Genomic DNA, 20,777 nt, shown 5'->3' with positions numbered 1-20,777 from the left:
GGCGGGAGAAAACTGAGGTGGTACGGTAGGAACCTTGAATTCTATGTGCTGAGTTAAAGAGATGGGGATAAATGTGGAAAAAATATTATTTCCAAATCTTGTGGATGGTACCCTGTTAATCCTGGATAAAGACACAATTGTGCAGTGTAATGTGTCTGATTAAAATCTTTTAAAAAGCAAAAGTGTAAAATGTGATATTTCCTGCCTACTTAAAGCAAGTGTCATTTTATTAAGCTTTGATGCTAGCTGGGCAGCTTTAGCAATTTGTTTAGTACAGGGAATGGAAATGACAGCAAGCATTTAACTCAGCTCTCTAAGCACAAGTAACTTGGGTTTGGAAACACCAAGATAAGGTAAAGAAACCTCTCAGCAAAGGTCCTGGTGAATTGCCAAAAGTGCTTGTCTGTTGGTTAAGTCACACTTGAAATGAACAGGATACTGTACAGGGTTGTATCCAACACTGCCATTATGCTTATGCAGTAGACTACTGCACGCACTATGGAACTTCCCTCTCCTCTGCCATACAATCCCCTGCACACCCCCAAAATCTGTTCCAGAAGTTTGGGGGACCTTTTGGTACAGATTTGCGGGGTACATACATAGAGAGGAGAAGAACAGGTTCCATTGCCTCTACGCATGTAGCAGTTACTTGAGGCAAACTCATAATCTTGTGGAAAATGTGCTATTGCCTTCACTCAATCGCGTCATACAAAATTGCTCATAGTCATACCAAAGATTCCAGGACAATTTGCATGTAGAGTTGCTGAAACAGCATTCTCTTGTGAAAGAGTGTGAATACCTAGTCTCTGGAATGCTATCTAACCTTGAACTGTGGGCATTAGCAAGAACCCTTATGAAACTTACGTGTGTAGTGTCAAATACTACACTGTCAGGCAGGTTTTGTCTCTTAACAGGCCAGCTGAGCTTTCTAGGTCATATCAAGTACTGGGTTCTTTCTTCACTCCAGCTACGTGCTATCTAGGTTCTTTTTTGCCTTGCTAGGAGAACAGTACAGCTGCAGCACTCAGATGAAATTGCATGTCTCGCTGCAGAAATCTTCAGGGGAATGACTACACAGCATGCTTGGAAGATGCAGACTTAATGCACTTATTCATTGGGTGGCCCGAGTTACTCTGGTAACGATTTGCACATCAACCAGGTTATAACTTCCTCAATGCACAACTACAGTTTATAACATTTGCAAAGGTAAAATCTAACATCTATATTCTTCAAAAGGGCTGAAAGCTGCCAGGTGTTGGAATATATTTTGGAGGACTGTTATGATGTTGATAGAACTCATTGTTTTCTTGTTGCTCTGGGGGGGGGGAGAATTTGAACCAACGACTTCAAATTACGAGGAGTCGAATCTGGATTAAATGAGTGGGTGAGGACTGGCCGCCTTGAGGGCTGTTACGTTGCACAAGTACACCATAACAATAAATACCGTATTAGGAAGAGCCTCGTACAGACGGTTAAAACGGTGGAACAGAGACTGCTTTGGGAGATGGTGGGCTCTCCTCCATTACAGGTCCTTAAGCGAAGAGGTTGAGTTTTAACTAGAGGAAGCAGTGATGGCCACCAACCTAGATGGCTTTAAAAGAGGATTCAATAAATGAATAGAGGATTATCAAGGGCTACCAGCCTTGGTGGCTCTGCTCCACCTCTGCTATTGGAGGGAGTAATGTTCTTGAATACCAGTTGCTGGAAACCACAAGATGGGTATGGGGCTCTTGTGTTCGCATTCTGCTTTCAGGATTCCCACTGGCATCTGGTTGGCCTCTTTACAAGCAGAATGCTGGCATCCTTATTGGGGATGCCACCTCTTGGGGCTGCTATAGTAGTGGAGTGTATGTGGTTGGAAGGATCAGGTGTTCCCCCAAATGGCCTCTGGACTTCTTGTGGCCCATGAATTTTATTCAGATAGTCTGCAGTATTAAATATTCATAAAGATTTTTTTAAACTGTTTTTTTGCTGTTTTTTCATTTCTTATATTGTCTTTGTACCATATTGCAATGCAACTTGAATTCTGTGAAATAAAACATATAAGACAGTAAGGAAAAAAGCAATACAAAAACCAGACAGCATATAGCACAGCACATTACAATTGCTACAACAGGCAGAAAATTCAGGAGGGGTAAGTGGGAATCACTGGACTGGGTAGTTCCTTGGAATTCTATGTAAAACCTTTGCCGTTTAAACTGTGGTTTAAACCCTGTAGCATCAGTTTGAGAGTCCATCTCATCCAGGATTATATTTAAAGAAGATCTCTTCAGCAAGCGCATAAACAGCATATGAAGGCAACTCTCCCTGCCCAAGAGCACATGGTGTTCAGAGATAGACTGGTTCTGACCTTGAAGATCCTCCTTTAGCTCGATAAAGATATTTTTCTAAGACTGCTTCGCAGGGTTTGTATTTGTAGCTTACTGTATGATTGGAGTATATATGTATGCATAATATACAGAAAATTCTGGCAAACATAATTGGGGGTCACAGTAATTTCATAAAGCAGCTGACCATCATGGCGCAATAAGGGATAGCACTCAGATTAGTGTTCTGTTCTCCAGGAGTGAATAGTGTGTTCAATAACGTATGCCACGAATAAACAGAACTGCTGTTCCAAGTGTCATCTGACCACTCTGCAATATGTAACCATTTTTTTGTGATTATGATAATTGCACACCCAAGACTTAAGATTTTGCTGACGTAAGCATAATTACAGCTTGAAGATTTCTGTGTTGCTGTATTCTGCGCATCCTAGCTAAATTGGGTTGTAGTTGGTTGTTTTCTTAATGTTCTGTATTGAAGTTATAAAAATTAATCTGGTTGCTTGCTTTCAGAGCGCATTAAAGGTACAAGGTAATGAAATTTCCCATTATCCTGAAATACAGTAGTCATTTCTAGAAGGGGTCAGCATATAACACCTGCAATATTTAACTGTCACTGTGCCCTGTTGGGTGCAAACCTTTTCGCCATGCCTCACCCAGAGTTCCTTTTGTGTTGTTTAATATGAATGCATGTAGGGTCTGGCAATGCTAACAATCCTACATGAGACCCTTCCCTCATTCAGTCAGCTGCTTCCTCTCCTGCAGGTGTGTTGCCAGGTACTTAAAGGGCACCAAGCATCACTATCATTCTGCATTCAGCAGAGTTCAGGTCCTCTCACCATGGAAGTGAACGCAAGCCCCGCTTGCCAAGGAACAACCAAGAGTGCATTTTAATGTTTTCCTGGTTGTTCCTTTGCAGCTGCATTTTGTTTGCCTGTGCCACACCTGAGGTCAGGTGCGGGTGGCTTGGGAAAAGCAGCCTAGCAGTCCCAATTAGGACCCCTGGTGGAGGTTCTCCACTGCTGCTGCTGCATGTAAATTTTATGAAATAAATACAAATAAAGTGGCATTCAGAGGCATATAGTGCCTCTGACCTTGTTGTTGTTTAGTCGTTTAGTCGTGTCCGACTCTTTGTGACCCCATGGAGACCAGAGCACGCCCAGGCACTCCTGTCTTGCACTGCCTCCTGCAGTTTGGTCAGACTCATTTTCGTAGCTTCGAGAACACTGTCCTCTGGACTTAGAGGTAGCCTATTCAGCCATCATGAGGACTAGCAGCCGTGCCCTTCATTCATTTATCTAATCCCCTTTCCAAGGCGTTTAAGCTTTTGCAAGGGGATGCCAGCGCTTGTGTGAATAAGTGCTGTCTTTTGTCTGGTCTAAACAGTTTCATGGAATGACTCCAGATTCAAGTATTATGAAAGGAGGAAAATCTTATTTTCTCCACATCGTGCATAATTCTGTATCCCTTTAACTTCTCCCCCCCTCTTGCCTCATTTCTCAACTACAAAGCCCCAAATATAACCTTTCCTGTTACTTAAGATGCTCCAGTCCTGTGATCATTTTGCTTGTCAGTTCCTGCATCCTTTCTCTTTTCTTTTAGTACAGCTCTAGGATATCTCTCAAAGTAGAGCTATAAATCTTTCTCCTTATTGCCATAAAGCTCCCGGTCGCCTTTCTACCTACCGTTGTTTCTTTTGTTAATCTCAAAGTGCTAAATCAGTATACAAAATATTTTTAACATGGAAGGTGACCTTAAGATTTTGGAATTAGAATTGCTTTTCTTTACCCATCCTGGTTGCAATGGAGGTATGTACTGGTATTTGAATTAAAGGAGAGGGAATAGCCTCAGCCAGACTGTAACCTTTTCAGTGAGATGGAATGAAACACCCTGCAGTGAACAGGTAGGGAACCAAAGTTTAATGAAACAAACTGTAGGCATGAAAGTACATTCCGATCCGTAGTTCAAAGAGCCAATGTGGATTCCTAATAGCATCTTCTTACATCACTTTCCCACTTGCCAGGAAGTGGGATCATAAATCCATCTGCTAACACCTCACATGCTTGGAAGAATTCATATGATCTGTCCAAAAAAAATTCTATTCCTTGTAGTTTTAAAACAAATCTTATTGCATGCTCTAAATATCATGTTGAATAAAAAGGATGCAAACAAAAATACAAAAAAACCTCCTGTGCTAAATATTCCAGAATATTTAATGATAATGAAAGTTGTACCTGTTGACAGAGGATTCAAAACTCTGGTTTTAACTTTGATTTAGATCAAATCTGGATTAAACTTCAACTTGCCTGGAAATGGGAATTCTCCCCTACGCTTTGTCAAGGGTGGTATTAGTCATTTACTATTTTCTGAAGGATGACTGCTTGGGTGTGTGGCTTGGACAGGTAGAAACCCGTGTCTTAATCCTTTTGCCTCTCAGGCTTTGCCTTCCTATGCCAGTATTGCAGTAGGTGGCCCTAGATTCCTTCCTTAATGGGAGATCGGACTTTGAGTCGTTCTGAGATCTCAGGCCTCTCACCCAATAAACACATTTGTTATGTACAAAGCTTGGATGCTCACCACCACCTTTTCACTAGCAATTTTGCCGCTGTGCAGTCGAGTCTTGGGCTCCAGCTATCAGATGGGTGATTAAAGAGAGACCAGCCGCCCCCACCCCCAGCTCAGTACTGTTTTCCAGAACTAGCCCCCTGGGTGCTTTTGAGCACTCACTAGCAGGTCTGAAAAACCAAGAGCCCTTTCCTAAAAGCACCCTGTACTTGGAGGTATTGCACCCCTGAATGTGGACATTCCATTTAAGTCCCCTTCAGACTCTGACTGAGCTGGAGGCCGACTGTCTGAAGCAAGAAGTGTCCTGTATTTCTGGGAGCTCCTGTGCAGTAGCTGGAGCATCAGGATTCCCAAATGCATGGGAAGCTTCCATGAATACAGAATGCTCCTTGCTTCACCGGGGCGGCCTCTTGAGTCATGGAGGGAAGGGGATTGGCTTCACTGGCGTGTTTGCACCAAGCCAGCCTCACCTCACTGCCTCATCCTGTATGCAGCAACAACTCGGCCAGCTGGAGGTTGGGAAGGGCACAGCCCCACTGCTATTGTCAAATTGCTAATAAATGAATTGCCACATGGCACACCTGGGTGTAAATATACAAGACGAGAAGGTACAGGAAACGTCGCAGGGCTTGCTTATGTATGGAGCTTAAGCTAGGCCTAGATCAGGGTCTCCCAAACGTGGGTCTCCAGCTGTTTTGGGACTACAATTCCCATCATCCCTGGCCACTGGTCCTGCTAGCTAGAGATCATGGGAGTTGTAGTCCAAAAATGGGTGGTGACACAAGTTTGGGAAACACTGTTCTAGACCAACCTTTTGCAACTTGGTGCCCTCAAGATATTTTGGACGTCAGTTCCTGTTAGCACAGGCCCCAAGTTGGTCTAGACAAACAGCACATGGTAAAATATTACCAGACTGAAGCTCTTGATGAAGCAACAGCAACAAAACTCTTTAGAAGGTTAGGGCAAAGTGTTGTTGTCTTTTGGCTTCCCTGACATGCTGGTTTTCCATATCGATGAATGTTGTTGTGCATAACCCACCCACCCCATTCCCTTGAAGTCTGAAGTAGTATGGTTCAACCACAGTTTGACCTCTTTGCCCAGAATAGGTCTTCGAATGGTATTAAGAACAGTCCTTAACTGACGTTTGGGCACAAGGTTCTGCCCCGATCAGAAGTTGAGAGAATCAGAAGATCAGGGAGAATGGTTGAAAACAGCACCAAAGAGAAGTCGTCTTGGTTAGGAAGAAGTCCAGTAGCCATAGGAGTCAATTCCTAGGGACCAAGATCCCTTTGGCCCTCTCAATAAAATATTTGAGGAGGCCAGGCCCCTCCAAATTTGATGGGCATTGCCATTCAGTGGTGTAAATGTGCCACATCATGTGACTGATTATGAGTGGCAGGGCTTACCTGCCCCCCCCCCCCATATTTTATTCAAGTTAGCACCCCTGCTAGGCCAAGGGTATCCTGAACCCAGTTCCAAGGCCCCAACTCCACCGTGATGGCTACATGCTACCTTCAGAAGCTGAGGCAACATGTCTCCGGGGAACAAGAGTCTTATCCCACTTGCAGGCTTCCTTGAGACATCTACTGGCCACTGAAAATAAAGGGATGTTGAACTTGCAAGATCCAGCAAGGCTGTTCTTTCAAGTTGCATGTAACAATTCATTCCTCTGCTCTAACTAAAACAAAACATTGGCTGCCAGCTTCTGTACTCTTATACCTATCCTTATTTTTATCCTGTTGCTTACAGCTGATTTGAACCCTCCGTGCTGCTCAGAGGCAGAACTGCACCCTGAGATGCAGTTTTCAAAATATTTCCTTCCCGGTGTATTATGCTCCTTTCAATTGCTTACTGTTGGTATGTTACTTTCATTCCTTAACTTCAAATTACAGTCTTCATAGAATCATAGAGTTGGAAGAGACCACAAGGGCCATCCGGTCCAACCCCCTGCCAAGCAGGAAACACCATCAAAGCATTCTTGACATATGCCTGTGTCAAGCCTCTGCTTAAAGACCTCTGCTTCAGGGAGGCAAAATAATACAGGAGGATACCTGAAAACGGATGGTAGTGGTATCATATTTCAGGTCTCATTTATATGTCCACCCAACCTCGTCTATGCACTGCAACCCATACCTGTGATCTAGGGCTTTAAGGGCTTATTCCATTGTGTTAGACTTGAATTGTGGTGAAGCAATGTTTAGTGGAATGTCTCTGATTTGCAGGAACGTGAGAAATTGTTTTATACCAACTCAGGCCATTGGTCCATCTACCTTGTTGTCTAGACCAGGGTTTCCCAAACTTGGGTCTGAAGCTGTTTTTGGACTACAACTCCCATCATCCCTAGCTAGCAGGACCAGTGATCAGGGATGATAGGAACTATAGTCCAAAAACAGCTGGAGACCCAAGTTTGGGAAACCCTGGTCTAGAGTGACCAAATACATCTCTTCAGAGTTTCAGACAGAAGTCTTTCCCTGCCCAACCGGTTGATACCAAGTATGGTGTCTTATCATGTGGTTAGTTCCAACTTCACCACTATCTTGGAGCTGTCTGGTAGACCTAAATCCCAGACTTGCCAGTTAAATCAAAAGGTTTATGTTTTGAGAAGGCTATACCTCCGACTCTCTAATCAGGCCAACTTGGAGTTGGAAATAGGAAACTTACTGGAAAAAGTAAGGAAGGAATATCCTCATTATTAAGAAAGCACACTCTATTTTGAAGGGCAAGAATTCACATGCGACATACCTTATGCCTATTATGTGCCTAATTTATTAAGCCAAAGAAGGGTTGCAACTTATTTTCCTAACCAGCCTCTTGTGCATCTTTAATGGGGTTGACAACATTTACTGCTTGCTGCTGCTGCTTCTCTGCCTATAACAAATTGCTCATTAGGTGACATTAACACAGAGTCATGTTGATTCCCATAATGTACACATTGTGATTTCTGCACATTGTGTGATTGGTGAAAGTGCAAGCCAGCTGAATACCCCCAGCTGAAATGGGGTGTTCAGGTTAATTAGCAAGCCCAGCCCTTAAAGGTTGCAATGGAAAACAGCAGATAACACATAGGGAATTGAAATAAATTTAAAAAAATTAAAAAATTGTCCAGTAGCACCTTAGAGACCAACTAAGTTTTTTCTGGGGATAAGCTTTCATGTGAAAGCTTATACCCAGAACACACTTAGTTGGTCTCTAAGGTGCTACTGGACATTTTTTAAAAAATAATAATATTTATTTTGACTGCATCAGACCAACACGGCTACGCACCTGATTCTAGAACATATGGAATTGTTGTTTTTATTTTGATTATGTGGTTTTATATTTTGATTTTATTCTGTGAACCGCCCTGAGACCTCCAGGTATAGGGTGGTATATATGGTCAATGAATGAATGAATGAATAATAAAATCTCATTACTTCTCTCTCTTTTTTCCCCTGAAGGTTCTCTGGTACCTTCAAACAATTTTTACTCATCACCTCCCCCTCTTATTTCACACCTAAGTTCTGACCTCTTGGCCTACCTGAACTGAAAACTCTTCAAGGGTGAGGCCTGATCTGTGAGAATCTCCCACAGCGACAGCAGAATAAGCAAGTCCATTGACTAATATTGACTAGAGAAATCTATTTTGACTAAAAACTATGAGGGATAATACATACGTCCTAGACCAGGGCTGGAAAACAAGATCCAGACACTGGGGCAGTTGGTAATCCACCCACCCCAGCCCTTTGACAGAACAATATGAATGGCAGATTTTGCAACAGAACAAGCATTCGGAAAACTGCAAGGTCTGTATTTTTTTATTGTTATTGTTTCAAGTCCACCCTGCTACACCTGCAGAAACTTGCCCCAGCTAATGAAGTTATTGCAAGCGAATGATTCATTCAGGACTTTCCATCTTACAGCTGGCTTCCCCTGTGCGAAGGCTTCGTTAAACCACACCCTTTTATGAAGCTGCAAAAGTTGCTCGGCAGGTTTCCTTCTCCTTTGGCGGCATCGTTGATGGTGCGCAACAGCCTAAGCCTACACTGATACTTTTTTTTAAAGAACAACAACAGCCAACAGGATGCTGCCTGGCAATGCAACAGCTGGCGGCTTCCTGGAACTGATATCACACACACACACACACACACATTTCCATAACAGCGTTGCACAGTGAGCCTGTGAACACACGCCCTGTTTGATTGTTCAAAAGAAACTGCTCAAAATAGTTGTGTTGCATTGTGAGAATTATTTTCTCTTTGAATTGATAATGCTAATAATGAGCTTACCTTTCCCATACTGTTAGGGCTCCAAAGAGGCATACGGTCATCGAGTTTGGTTCTGACTTAGCTGTGCACTGGTTGCCAGGGACTGTTCTTTTTACTAACCGACAAGTGAGTCTGTGCAAAGTTACCCCAATAATCATTTGGAAAGGCTATTAATAGAGCAGCCTTCTGATTATGGCATGGCACGATTTTGAAGGGGGAAAGAGAGGGACCTCTAAGGCTGCATTCCTGAACACACTCTTCATTTGCTTCAGTAAGGGCCTTTGCTCCAAGGGAAGCTGCCAGATCCCGAATCAGATCGCTGGTCCATCTATAAAAAATTATATCCCACCCCCCTTCCTCCCAATGGAGTTCAGGGCAGCAAACACAAGGAATAAGAAATTGCAAATAATAATAATAATAATAATAATAATCCAATACTGTACAGATGCAGGCCGGGAAAGAGCCCAACTCACAAGACTTGCTGAAAGAGAAAGGTCTTCAGCAGGTGCCGAAAAGACAACCAAGATGGAGCCTAATATCTGATGGGTGAGAATTCAAAGGGCAAGTGCCCTCCAATACGAAGTCGCCCCAAACCAGGACACCATCTTCTATGGCTGCACTCCCATACCCTCCAAGTGTCCCTATTTTCCAGGGATGTCCCTGATTTAGAGAAGCCGTCCCAGTTTCTGATTTGGTCCCGGAATGTCCCACTTTTCCTTAGAATGTCACTATTTTCATTGGAGAAATGTTGGAGGGTATGGAGTTATTCAATCCCCAAGCCGTCTGAAGGCAATCTTGTATAGGGAAGTTTTTTTTTTAGTGTTTAATTTTTTTATGTTTTTATATACGTTGGAAGCTGTCCAGAATGGCTAGGGAAACCCAAACAAAAAATAAAAAAATTCCTTCCAGTAGCACCTTAGAGACCAACTAAGTTTGTCATAGGTATGAGCTTCCTGAAGGTGCTACTGGAATGAATTTTTTTATTTTTTGTTTCGACTACGTCAGACCAACACAGCTACCTACCTGTAACTAGGGAAATCCAGTAAGACGTGTAGGGTCTAAATCAGGGGGCCCCAAACTAAGGCCCGGGGGCCAGAAGCGGCCCAATCGCCTTCTAAACCTGGCCCGTGCATGGTCCGGGAATCAGCATGTTTTTACATGAGTAGAATGTGTCCTTTAATTTAAAATGCATCTCTGGGTTATTTGTGGGGCCTGCCTGGTGTTTTTACATTAATAGAATATGTCCTTTTATTTAAAATGCATTTCTGGGTTATTTGTGGGGCATAGGAATTCGTTCATTTTTTTTTTCAAAATACAGTCTGGCCCCCCACAAGGTCTGAGGGGCAGTGGACCGGCCCCCTGCTGAAAAAGTTTGCTGAACCCTGGTCTAAATAGTAAAATTATTATTATGGAATGGGACGTCCCTATTTTCATCAGAAAAATGTGGGAGGGTATGCATGTGTGACTCACATGACCCACACAAGATCACGGCCCCTCCCGCCCAAAAAACGTCTTTGGGCAAAAAAAAATGCATGTTTTGCGGTGCTGCTCCGAAAAGGTAATTTTTTGGGGGGAGGTGAGACTGCAGCCCAAAATCACAACGGCCATTTTGGCCTCCATCTTCTTGCAAAAAAAAAAAGTTCTGTTTTTTTCTGGGACAGGTGATGAGTATGCAACACTAGAGGCCTGATTCCTTCATTGTGTGGAGATGGCATCTGCTGCAGAACCTCACCTGCAGAGCAGAGTGGCTGACTGGGTCTATAAGGAGTGAGGCAAGCTTTCAGGTATACTGACCCCCAAGCTGTAGAAGGCTTTACAGACCCAGACCTGCACCTTGAATGTAGCCTGATAGCTAACTGGCAGCTAGTGCCCAGCAATCTAGTCTACTGTGTTTGCTGACTAATGGCAGCTCTCCAGGATTTCAGAAGACAGAGGAAGTGAAGGTCTTCTCTTGGGGCAGGGAGGTTCAACTTGATGGGCTGGCCTTCTGGTTTTACGTCTAACCACAGGTCAGTCAAACTTTTTGAAGTGTAAGTGGGTTCCCACGAGGCAAGACACAGTGATAACAGCAAGAACCTTTATTGAACTAACAGAACTGGACAACAGGCACAAAGCAACTGTTTACATTTCTGAAGGCCTGGGCCACTCCCAACGTGGTTGGCTGTCTAAACTTCTAAGCTGCAAATCATGACTCAGAGTTTAAGGGCCAATGGCAGGGGCCCAAATCCTGAAATGTTCTGTGATTGGATATCATGTATTGAATCAGAACACAGGGGCTCAGAATCCTTAGTCCAGACTCAAGCTCAGGCAAACACAGACCACTGAATACATAACACCTTTCAGACCAAGTGGGCCGCAAGAGTACTTTGACACAGAACCTGTGGGCAGCACACTGCCTTGTCGCACAGCGGTGAAGGTGGGGAGTGAAGCCAAAATTTGACATCCTCCCCGAAGCCCTCACACTACCTTCCGAAGGGCTACGTGTTAGACCACCCTGTTCTAACCATATAAAGTTGAGGCTGCTATTTTGTATTGGAATGGGGTGGATTGTAACCAAGAGGCGCTGAAGCAAAAATTGCAGAGCCAGGAAGTGTCTATTTCAGAGGCGTGTTGAGGCGCATTAGCACCTCTGTGAATTGCCAGTGGCACGCCCGCCAATCGCTGGATTACCAGTAAAAGCTGCGGGCAGGTATTCCAGAGGAAAGCTTTTTCCTTTGAAGCTATTGAGGAGCACTTCTTCAGGAAGTCAGGCTTGGACTCATAAACCCCTGCGCGAGTTCCCATGCTTGCTTGAGCTTGCACGGTTTAGGTGTCATTTAGGGTGAAGAACAGAAGAACAGAAGGAAAGATGGGTGCAGCACCCACTCAGCCAGTCACCTTCCAAATTACCGGACCTGCCGAAGCAATTCAATTAAGGCACTCAGAGTGGCATGCAGATTATTAGCCTCCTGAAAACACACTTTGTGGCACCGAAATCAAAAGGAGCCCAAATTCCAGAGAGACTGAGCACTGGGAGATCCCCGTAAAACCACTGGTTGCTGAATGCGCTCACCCTCCCTGAATCCAAAACTACTTTTTAATCTCTAAAGCCTAAAGTGGATTTAGGGATTTAATCTTAGGCCGGGAACGTTTTTTTAAGAGTTTGATCCAAGATCAGATTCTTAACCAGAAAGCCAGGAGGTGGGCCACACAGAGCAAGAAAGGAGTTTGGTACCAGGTGCAAAAAAATCTCCTAATATTTTTATAGTGCAGTTCTATACATCAGAACATAAGAAGATCCTGCTGGATCAGGCCAATGGCCCATCTAGTCCAGCATCCTGTTCTCAAAGTGGCTGACCAGATGCCTATGGAGAAGTACACAACCAGGACCCTAGCTGTCAGGGGCTGGACTGAGGAGACATGGTGGGGACCCTTCTTCTGAACCTTCCCCAAAACAGGAGGACGGAATAGATTTAGAACAGTGGTTTGCAGAAGGGCATAGTTCAGAGGCTGCAGAGGGCTGGGAAGTATTGGAAGAGGAACAGCAGGAAGAAGCACCAGGGGACAGGCAGCTGACAGACTCAGTGTCCTTGGAAATCATTCCTGACCACCCCCTCCCAGGACCAGGCGTGCATTGAGGGTAGTAGAACAGAGAGCTCAGAGGCAGAAAGCTCAGATTAGCCGACACAGGGTAACATAGAATAGGGGAGAGATCAGGGGGTGAGACTTGGAGCAATGCCATTATTTAGGGAAGACTGCATTCCTTCTTTGCTCTCTGTGAATTATTGAATGAATTGATTGGTAAGAAGTTTTATTGTTTCTCTGCTTCTTGGCTGCCACCGTGGGAGGGATCTGATCCCCCAAAGCCTGACACTACCACAAGTATACTTTAATTCAGTGGGACGTACTTGCAGATAAGTGTGTACAGGGCTTCTCAGCCCCAAATTCATTTGTGTTTTCTTTCTTTTTTTAAACAAACAAGCTTCTAGTCCTCCGGGCTGTGGGCCAACATAGTAATGGAGGAAACTGGGCAGGCTTTCCAGAGGCAAGGAGAAGGAGTGTTGGTAACATCTGCAGCTTTTTGCCTGGGTCTCTCCTTGTGACTGGAAGAAACAAAATCATGCAAGAGAGAGAGAGAGAGAGATTTAATTTTTAAAATGGCACATGTGCAAATTTACATAACAAATACAGGCCACAGATTTGAATCCTGATCTTAATCTAACACTGTATCCACTATAACCCCACTGGATCTCATAAAGCTATCTAACTAGTATTTGCAACATAAAAAGAGCCCTTCCGGACCACACCAGAAGTCTATCTAGCCCATCATGCTTTTTCCTACCAGGTGTTTCCTGGATGCGCACGCGGAAATGCTTCCTTCCTTCTACCACCACTCAAGCTTTATTTTTATTATTCTATATCCATAATTAATGCAATTATATCATACATCGGCAACCTCTGGCCCATGGGCCGGATATGGCCCAAGGAGGCCATTTATCCAGCCCACGAGCCACCTGGTCACTGAGCTGCCTGCTTGGCAAGTCCCCCACGTGCTGTGCTAAACCAGCGCAGCACGGCGCAAGGACTCGCAAAGCGGCGCCTGCACCTGAGCAGACGCTTGAAATGGCGCCTGCACCTGAGCAGACGCTTGAAATCGCGTCTGCGCAGAAGCCGAAAATTGCTTCTGCGCTGGCGCAACTTCCAGCATCTGCACAGCCGCAGAAGCGATTTCCGGTGTCCCTGACATGGGCAGCGCGGCGCCGGAAATCGCTTCTGCCCATGTCCGGCCTACAGCTGGAAAATGTTGCCGACGCCTGAATTAGATTAAAGGCATTGAGGGGGGGGGGATAAAACATTAAGGTTACCTCACATAAGAATGAAAACATACCACACATGTGCCTTCTTTAAAAACCTACTCTTCCTTATACAAAGCGGAACAAAACTTAGACATGCAAATCTATAAAACATTTCAGAAACTGAGGCAAGTTAAGTTTGGGAAACCAGTTTAAGGTTGGAATCCTATAACCATTTTACTTGGGAGTAAGCTCCGGTGAACTCAATGGAACTTGCTTCTGGTGTTTTATATTGTGCTTTATATTGCCATAAAAGAAATGGGTTTCCTCTAATTAAATCTTGTTTGTTATTCCAATATGTGCAAAATGGCTCCCATCCCTGCAGGAATTTGTTGGCACTGGGTTGGCCCTCCAGATATTGTGGGACTCCAATTCCCATCATCCCAGATCACAGGTCATGCTGGCAAGGGCTGGTGGGAGCTGGATTTGAGCGCAGAAGCATCTTCCTCTCCTGGTATTTAGAAACATTGCTGCCTCCAGCTGTGGAGACAGAGCATAGCCATGATGTCTAGTCGCCATCAGTAGCCCTCACCTCCGTGGAATGAGGCAGCTTCCTACACGGCGGAAAACGGAATGTGAAGCAGCTGCTATGGGCAGCAGATTCCACAGAGGGCTCTGATTCTTTCCTGCCTCCATCCCCAGCTCTGCACGTCATGAAATAGGAAGGAGGAGAAAGAACCATAGCAGAGGGAAAGGTGAATATAATGTTGACCCCTGGTTTCCGCTGCACAAATGCATCAGGGCTGCCACACCATGAAGAAGTCGCAAAACAGGAGTTCCTCTGGGAGGAGGAATGCTTTTGGGTGTGACTGATAAAGGATCTAAATATAAAACTGACGGAGGTGGCAGAATGCTGAGAGGGTGGAATAGAGTCTATTGCATCAGACATGGGGGGATGCCGTTCTGTAAGGTTCTTTCCTGTGAATCTAGAAGCAGCACAGCGAGCAAAGAGCTGAAGCTACAACCTCTCTCCTGAATCTGCTTGTTTAGTAGTTGTTGTTGGTGGTGGTGTTTTTTCACAGTGAGTTAAAACCAGGGGTGGCCTGCCCCATTCCGCCACTTGACTTGAGGCAAAATGAAAATTTGCCTTCTCCAGCTCCCCTGCCATGCTTCAGCCCACTGCCGCACCACTTCTGCAGCTGCCAGAACGCCCCTCGTCTCACTGAGATGTCCCCTCATTTATTTCTTCATTTATACACATTTATAAACCATTTTTTAAAATAAAACAACAACAACTAAAATAAAAACTTTAAACGCTAATTTTGTTGCGCTGTAGTGCAAGAGTGCCCCTCCAGATGGCAACAATGCAGAAAACATTGGGGTTACATCACAGAGCAACTAATAAAGCGGAAGGATGCATGGACGGTCCAGTATAAACTCACCATCAATGCACTATTTTTGTGGCAACGATGTGTGGCAGAAGACACCCACAAAAAACAAACCCCCATCTCAAGGCACCCACCAATACAGGAAAAGGAAACGGAAAGTCCTGCTGTTATTCCGTGGAGGAAGTTATTGCTGCAGGGTGGGGTGCTGAGATCTATCCACCTTGGAGGTAATTATGACATGCATACCAACTGCAAGAACTGCGCAGTACAGAGTGGCATGATAGTTAGATAGATAGATAGATAGATAGATAGATAGATAGATAGATAGATAGATAGATAGATAGATAGTTTATGGTGTCTGTGTGTGCATCTACATTTCACAGAAAATCTCCAAGGGGTTGACTTCACCCCAAAAAGATCACCAGCAAAGATTAAATGCAAAAAATAAAATAAAATACAATTCAGCAGCAGAGAATCCCACATGTTAGAGCAGCAGGACAGATAACAATGAAATCAGCATCACTGTAAACTGAAACAGCTACCACATGGCAACCATAATAACAAGTAGCAGGTCCAGATACAGCAGAAACAACGGTCCCTCTTACCAAATATACAAGCACTTCTGCTGCTCTCTCTCCCCAACTAAAATGCAGGACAAAATTACACACAAGCCCCCTGCTTTCCCCAGGGAACATTGTCTCTCAATCTGCACCCACTGCAAAAATATATTATTATTATTATTATTATTATTATTATTATTATTATTATTATTATTATTATTAGGGACCCAGGTGGCGCTGTGGTTAAACCACTGAGCCTAGGGCTTGCTGATCAGAAGGTCGGCGGTTCGAATCCCTGTGACGGGGTGAGCTCCCGTTGCTTGGTCCCAGCTCCTGCCAACCTAGCAGTTCGAAAGCACATCAAAGTGCAAGTAGATAAATAGGAACCGCTATAGCGGGAAGGTAAACGGCGTTTCCATGTGCTGCTCTGGTTTGCCAGAAGCAGCTTTGTCATGCTGGCCACATGACCTGGAAGCTATACGCCGGCTCCCTTGGCCAATAATGCGAGATGAGCGCGCAACCCCAGAGTCGATCACAACTGGACCTAATGGTCAGGGGTCCCTTTACCTTTACCTTATTATTTATACCCCGCCCATCTGGCTGGGATTTCCCAGCCACTCTGGGCAGCTTCCAACAGAAAAATAAAATACAGTAATTTATTAAACATTAAAAGCCTCCCTGAACAGGGCTGCCTTCAGATGTCTTCTAAAAGTCTGGTACAGTGGAACCCCGACTTCCAAAGGCGATCCGTTCCGCAGCACTCTTCGGTTGTCGAATTCTTCGGTTCTCAAAGTACCCGTTCTGCGCATGCGCAAAGCGCGATTTTGCACTTTGCGTGCATGCAGACCGTGCGCGCAGAGAAAAGCAGGGGAAAGACTTCCGGGTAACCCGACTTCGGAAGTCGAGTTACTCGTAAGTCGAGTTACTCGTAAGTCGAGGTACCACTGTAGTTGTTTTTCTCTTTGACATCTGATGTCAAGTTATGTACTCCCATACCCATCAACATTTCTCCGATAAAAATAAGGACATCCTGTTCCATTATTATTATTATTATTATTATTATTATTATTATTATTATTATTATTATTTTATAATTTATACACCGCCCATCTGACTGGGTTGCCCCAGCCACTCTGGGCGGCTTCCAACATATATAACAAAGCATTAAACAGTTTTTTAAAAAACCCTTCCCTATACAGGGCTGCCTTCTAAAGATTGTATAGTTACTTGGCTTGGGGGTCGCCTAGCTCCATACCTCCTGATGAAAGTAGGGACCCTCCAACATTTCTCCAATGAGAGCAGCAACACTCATTTCTCTCTCTGACATTACCCACAAAGACAAAAAAACACCCAGTGACAAAAGGAGAGTGAACTGTAGCAGCCACTGGTTATAAGTCCATGTCTTGGGAGGATTGCGGGTTAACATGTGTTTTGGTGTTTTGCTCCGACACCGAAAGCCCAGACACCAAACTGGGTAGAATGTGTCATGGAATGACTCGGCAGAGGCTCCAAGAATTGCTCTTGCATTGTCTGGGAGCCACTGAGTCAAACTGCAAAGAAAGGGAGCCTTTGAGGTCTGGGCTGCTCCTGCAAAGCCCTGAAAGGCCACGTCATGCTGCTCTCTTAGACAACGTCCTGTCACGTGACCGTGCAGGCTTGGCTCACACAGCAGAGTCCAACAACTTCTGACAGGCATTTGAAGTAGGCCAGCAATTCCTAAAAGGCAGGTATTTTTATATGGTTCATGTAGGCCACCTCTCCTAACTCATGCAGACAAGGAATTCATAATGTAAAGGCTCGACTTAAAACTTGCTGTATTATTCATATGACCAATACTGCAGAATTGGGGGGGGGAGGTAAAGAGGCTCCTGCTTCCTACTCCTTGCATTGAAAACATCTGTGACAGCTTAACAAGTGCGGGACACACACACAGAGGGATCAAATCCTACCTCAGCGCGCCAAATGGAATGGAAAAACCACCACCCTGAAGAAAAAGAATTATAGAGTTGGAAGGGACCACAAGGGTCATCTAGTCCAGCCCCCTGCAATTCAGGGATCTCAGCTAAAATACCCAAGACAGATGGTCATCCAACCTTTGCTTAATAACCTCCAAGGAAGGAGAGTCCACCACCTCCCGATTGTTCCACTGTAGAACAGCTCTTACTGTCATAAATTTCTTCCTGATGTTTAGCTGGAATCTCCTTTCTTGTAACTTGAAGCCATTGGTTCATGTCCGCCCTCCAGAGCAGGAGGAAAACAAGCTTGCTCCATCTTCCATGTGGCAGCCCTTTACATATTTGAAGATAGCTATCGTATCTCCTTTCAGTCTCCTCTTTTTTAGGATAAACATATCCAGATCCTTCAACTGTTCCTCATAAGGCTTGGTTTCCAGACCCTTGATCATCTTGGTTGCCCTCGTGTTCCAGCTTGTCAACATCCTTCTTAAATTGTGGTGCCCAGAACTGGACACTGTATTCCACGTGTGGCCTGACCAAGGCAGAATAAAGTGGTACTATTATTTCCTTTGACCTAGACACTATACTTCTGTTGAAGCAGCCTAGATGAGCAGGAGTCTCTAGCAACACCTCTATGATTGCAGCCAGAATTATATTTTGTTCCCCTCTATGTGAATGCTTTTCATATTAACATACTGTAATCTACCGTAGTTTTCTTTACCCGCTTAGTGGCTTAAAACATGGTGAGGTTGTCGTCTCTCTCCCCCCCCCCCCCCGTATTTCAAGTTTCAATTTTATGCTGCTGTACACATGATAGAGGTGGGGCAGGTCACATTACTTGATATATTTTCCCGATACGGGCAACCCCCTCCCCAAATTAAATTATCTGCGCATGCGCAATGGACGTCTCAAATATATGTCCCTCTACTTAGCCGTGATTCGCGTTTTCAAATCATATGGAAGCTGGTATGAGGGGAAGCAGATCTAATGGCAGCATTTATCAGGGATACCTATGGTTTGTGGCTAATGTCCTGTGTGCTTGGCTTCAAACACCAGAGGTGGGAGAGCATGGGAGCCGAAGTAGGTGGTCACATCTACGCAGCCTTAGTGGATTAGCTAATAATAATATACAAATGGGGTCTGCTGCAAGAAAAAGGTGCTGTGTAAGAGTGTTTACTGCTTGGGGTATCAGGCAACTACAGTATGTCCTTTTCCCGAGTGCAGGATCCATTCCCCCAAGCTCCATTCCCCCCCCCACTCCACCACCCCAATGGTCAGCTGGAATGCCATGCACAGTGTTCATGTTGAATTCCCACTGGAATATTTTGAGGGTAGGGATAGGGAGGGGGTGGAATTCAGTCCAGTTTGCATTTTAAACTGAATCTATCAAATTCACGCTTTCCAAAACGACGTGAGAACTGGAACACAGACATCCTTCGAAATTCACACTCACCCAAATCCTGCGATGCAGTACGCCAACCTAGAAATGCTTTAATTCAGGGAAAGTGTGTGCATGAAAATGAGTATATGAGTGAAGATAGCATACGAAAATGCATTAGATTAGGATTACGTTGCTTACAAAAATGGACGCCTTCATCAAGACTGCATGTAAAAATGAAGAGAAATTCACAGTAAATCTGCATGAGAAGTCAAATTTGCCAATTCCCTCTTCCATCCTTACGTTTACCCGTTGCTGGGAACTGCAGGAGGGGAAGAGTGCCGTTGTGCTCGGATCCTGCTTGCGGGTTTCCCACAGGCATCTGGTTGGCCTCTGCTGAATTAGATGGACCATTGCCTGATCCAGCATGCTCTCGGGTTCTTGCATTTAGTAAAGCTTTTGTTTTCTGCACCTTCAAACCTACCTCCTCCGTTTATTGCTGAAACTCTCTTCCTTGTTTCAAGCATTCTTTCACAGTGCCGTGGGATTATTCTTTTCCGCTGAACAAATGCCAGGACCCACCTTTAATTTTGGAGCTATTAAAAAACGCTTGAAAATCCCACCTCGTCCATGAAACGTTACACCAAGCCCTCTGGCTGCTCATCGTATGAGGTGGCATTCCATGACCTAGATTTCTCCACTCGGATTTCTCCTTAACGCACTAATTGTTCTGTTCTCCGTTCAGTCCATCTCCAGGCGCTGTTAAGTTATTGCCTTCTTGAGCAAATAAAGGGGCTTCTGAAACATCACTTGGCTAATCCCTCTAGTTCTCGCTGCTGATTATCTTTGATTCCCTGCTGGGTTGGCAGAAGGCTCAGGACAGACAAAACAAAGTATGCTTTGGCACAATGCATCATAAACTTACAAGAGTCATTGCTGTCAGGTGCCGTGATGAATGCCAGTTTACATCAGGGGAGGGCAGGAGACTTCAGCCTTGTGGGTGTCTGCTTTTGTTGTTGTTTAGTCGTTTAGTCGTGTCCGACTCTTCGTGACCCCATGGACCATAGCACGCCAGGCACTCCTGTCTTGCACTGTCTCCCGCAGTTTGGTCAAACTCATGTTCGTAGCTTCAAGAACACTGTCCAACCATCTCGTCCTCTGTCATCCCCTTCTCCTAGTGCCCTCCATCTTTCCCAACATCAGGGTCTTTTCCAAGGATTCTTCTCTTCTCATGAGGTGGCCAAAATATTGGAGCCTCAGCTTCACGATCTGTCCTTCCAGTGAGCACTCAGGGCTGATTTCCTTAAGAATGGATAGGTTTGATCTTCTTGCAGTCCATGGGACTCTCAAGAGTCTCCTCCAGCACCATAATTCAAAAGTGTCTGCTTTACTGGAACCCAAAGATCCACCAACTGCAGCCAGGCACAAAGTGAAAGGTTAAAGAACCTAGTGTTTATGTTGAGGGCTTGTCCCACTTTCCACTTGCTCCAAGATAGGTTTTTGCTTGTCCCATGCTTTCCAGACATGGGTCCAAGAGGTTTTCTGACGGTTCTGCCATTGTCCTGGGAAAAACTCACTGTTTCACACTAAA

The sequence above is a fragment of the Zootoca vivipara genome, chromosome 8 (genome assembly GCF_965207765.1).
Source record: "Zootoca vivipara chromosome 8, rZooViv2.hap1.1, whole genome shotgun sequence".
Lineage (NCBI taxonomy): Eukaryota > Metazoa > Chordata > Lepidosauria > Squamata > Lacertidae > Zootoca > Zootoca vivipara.
This window is presented reverse-complemented; position numbering follows the sequence as displayed.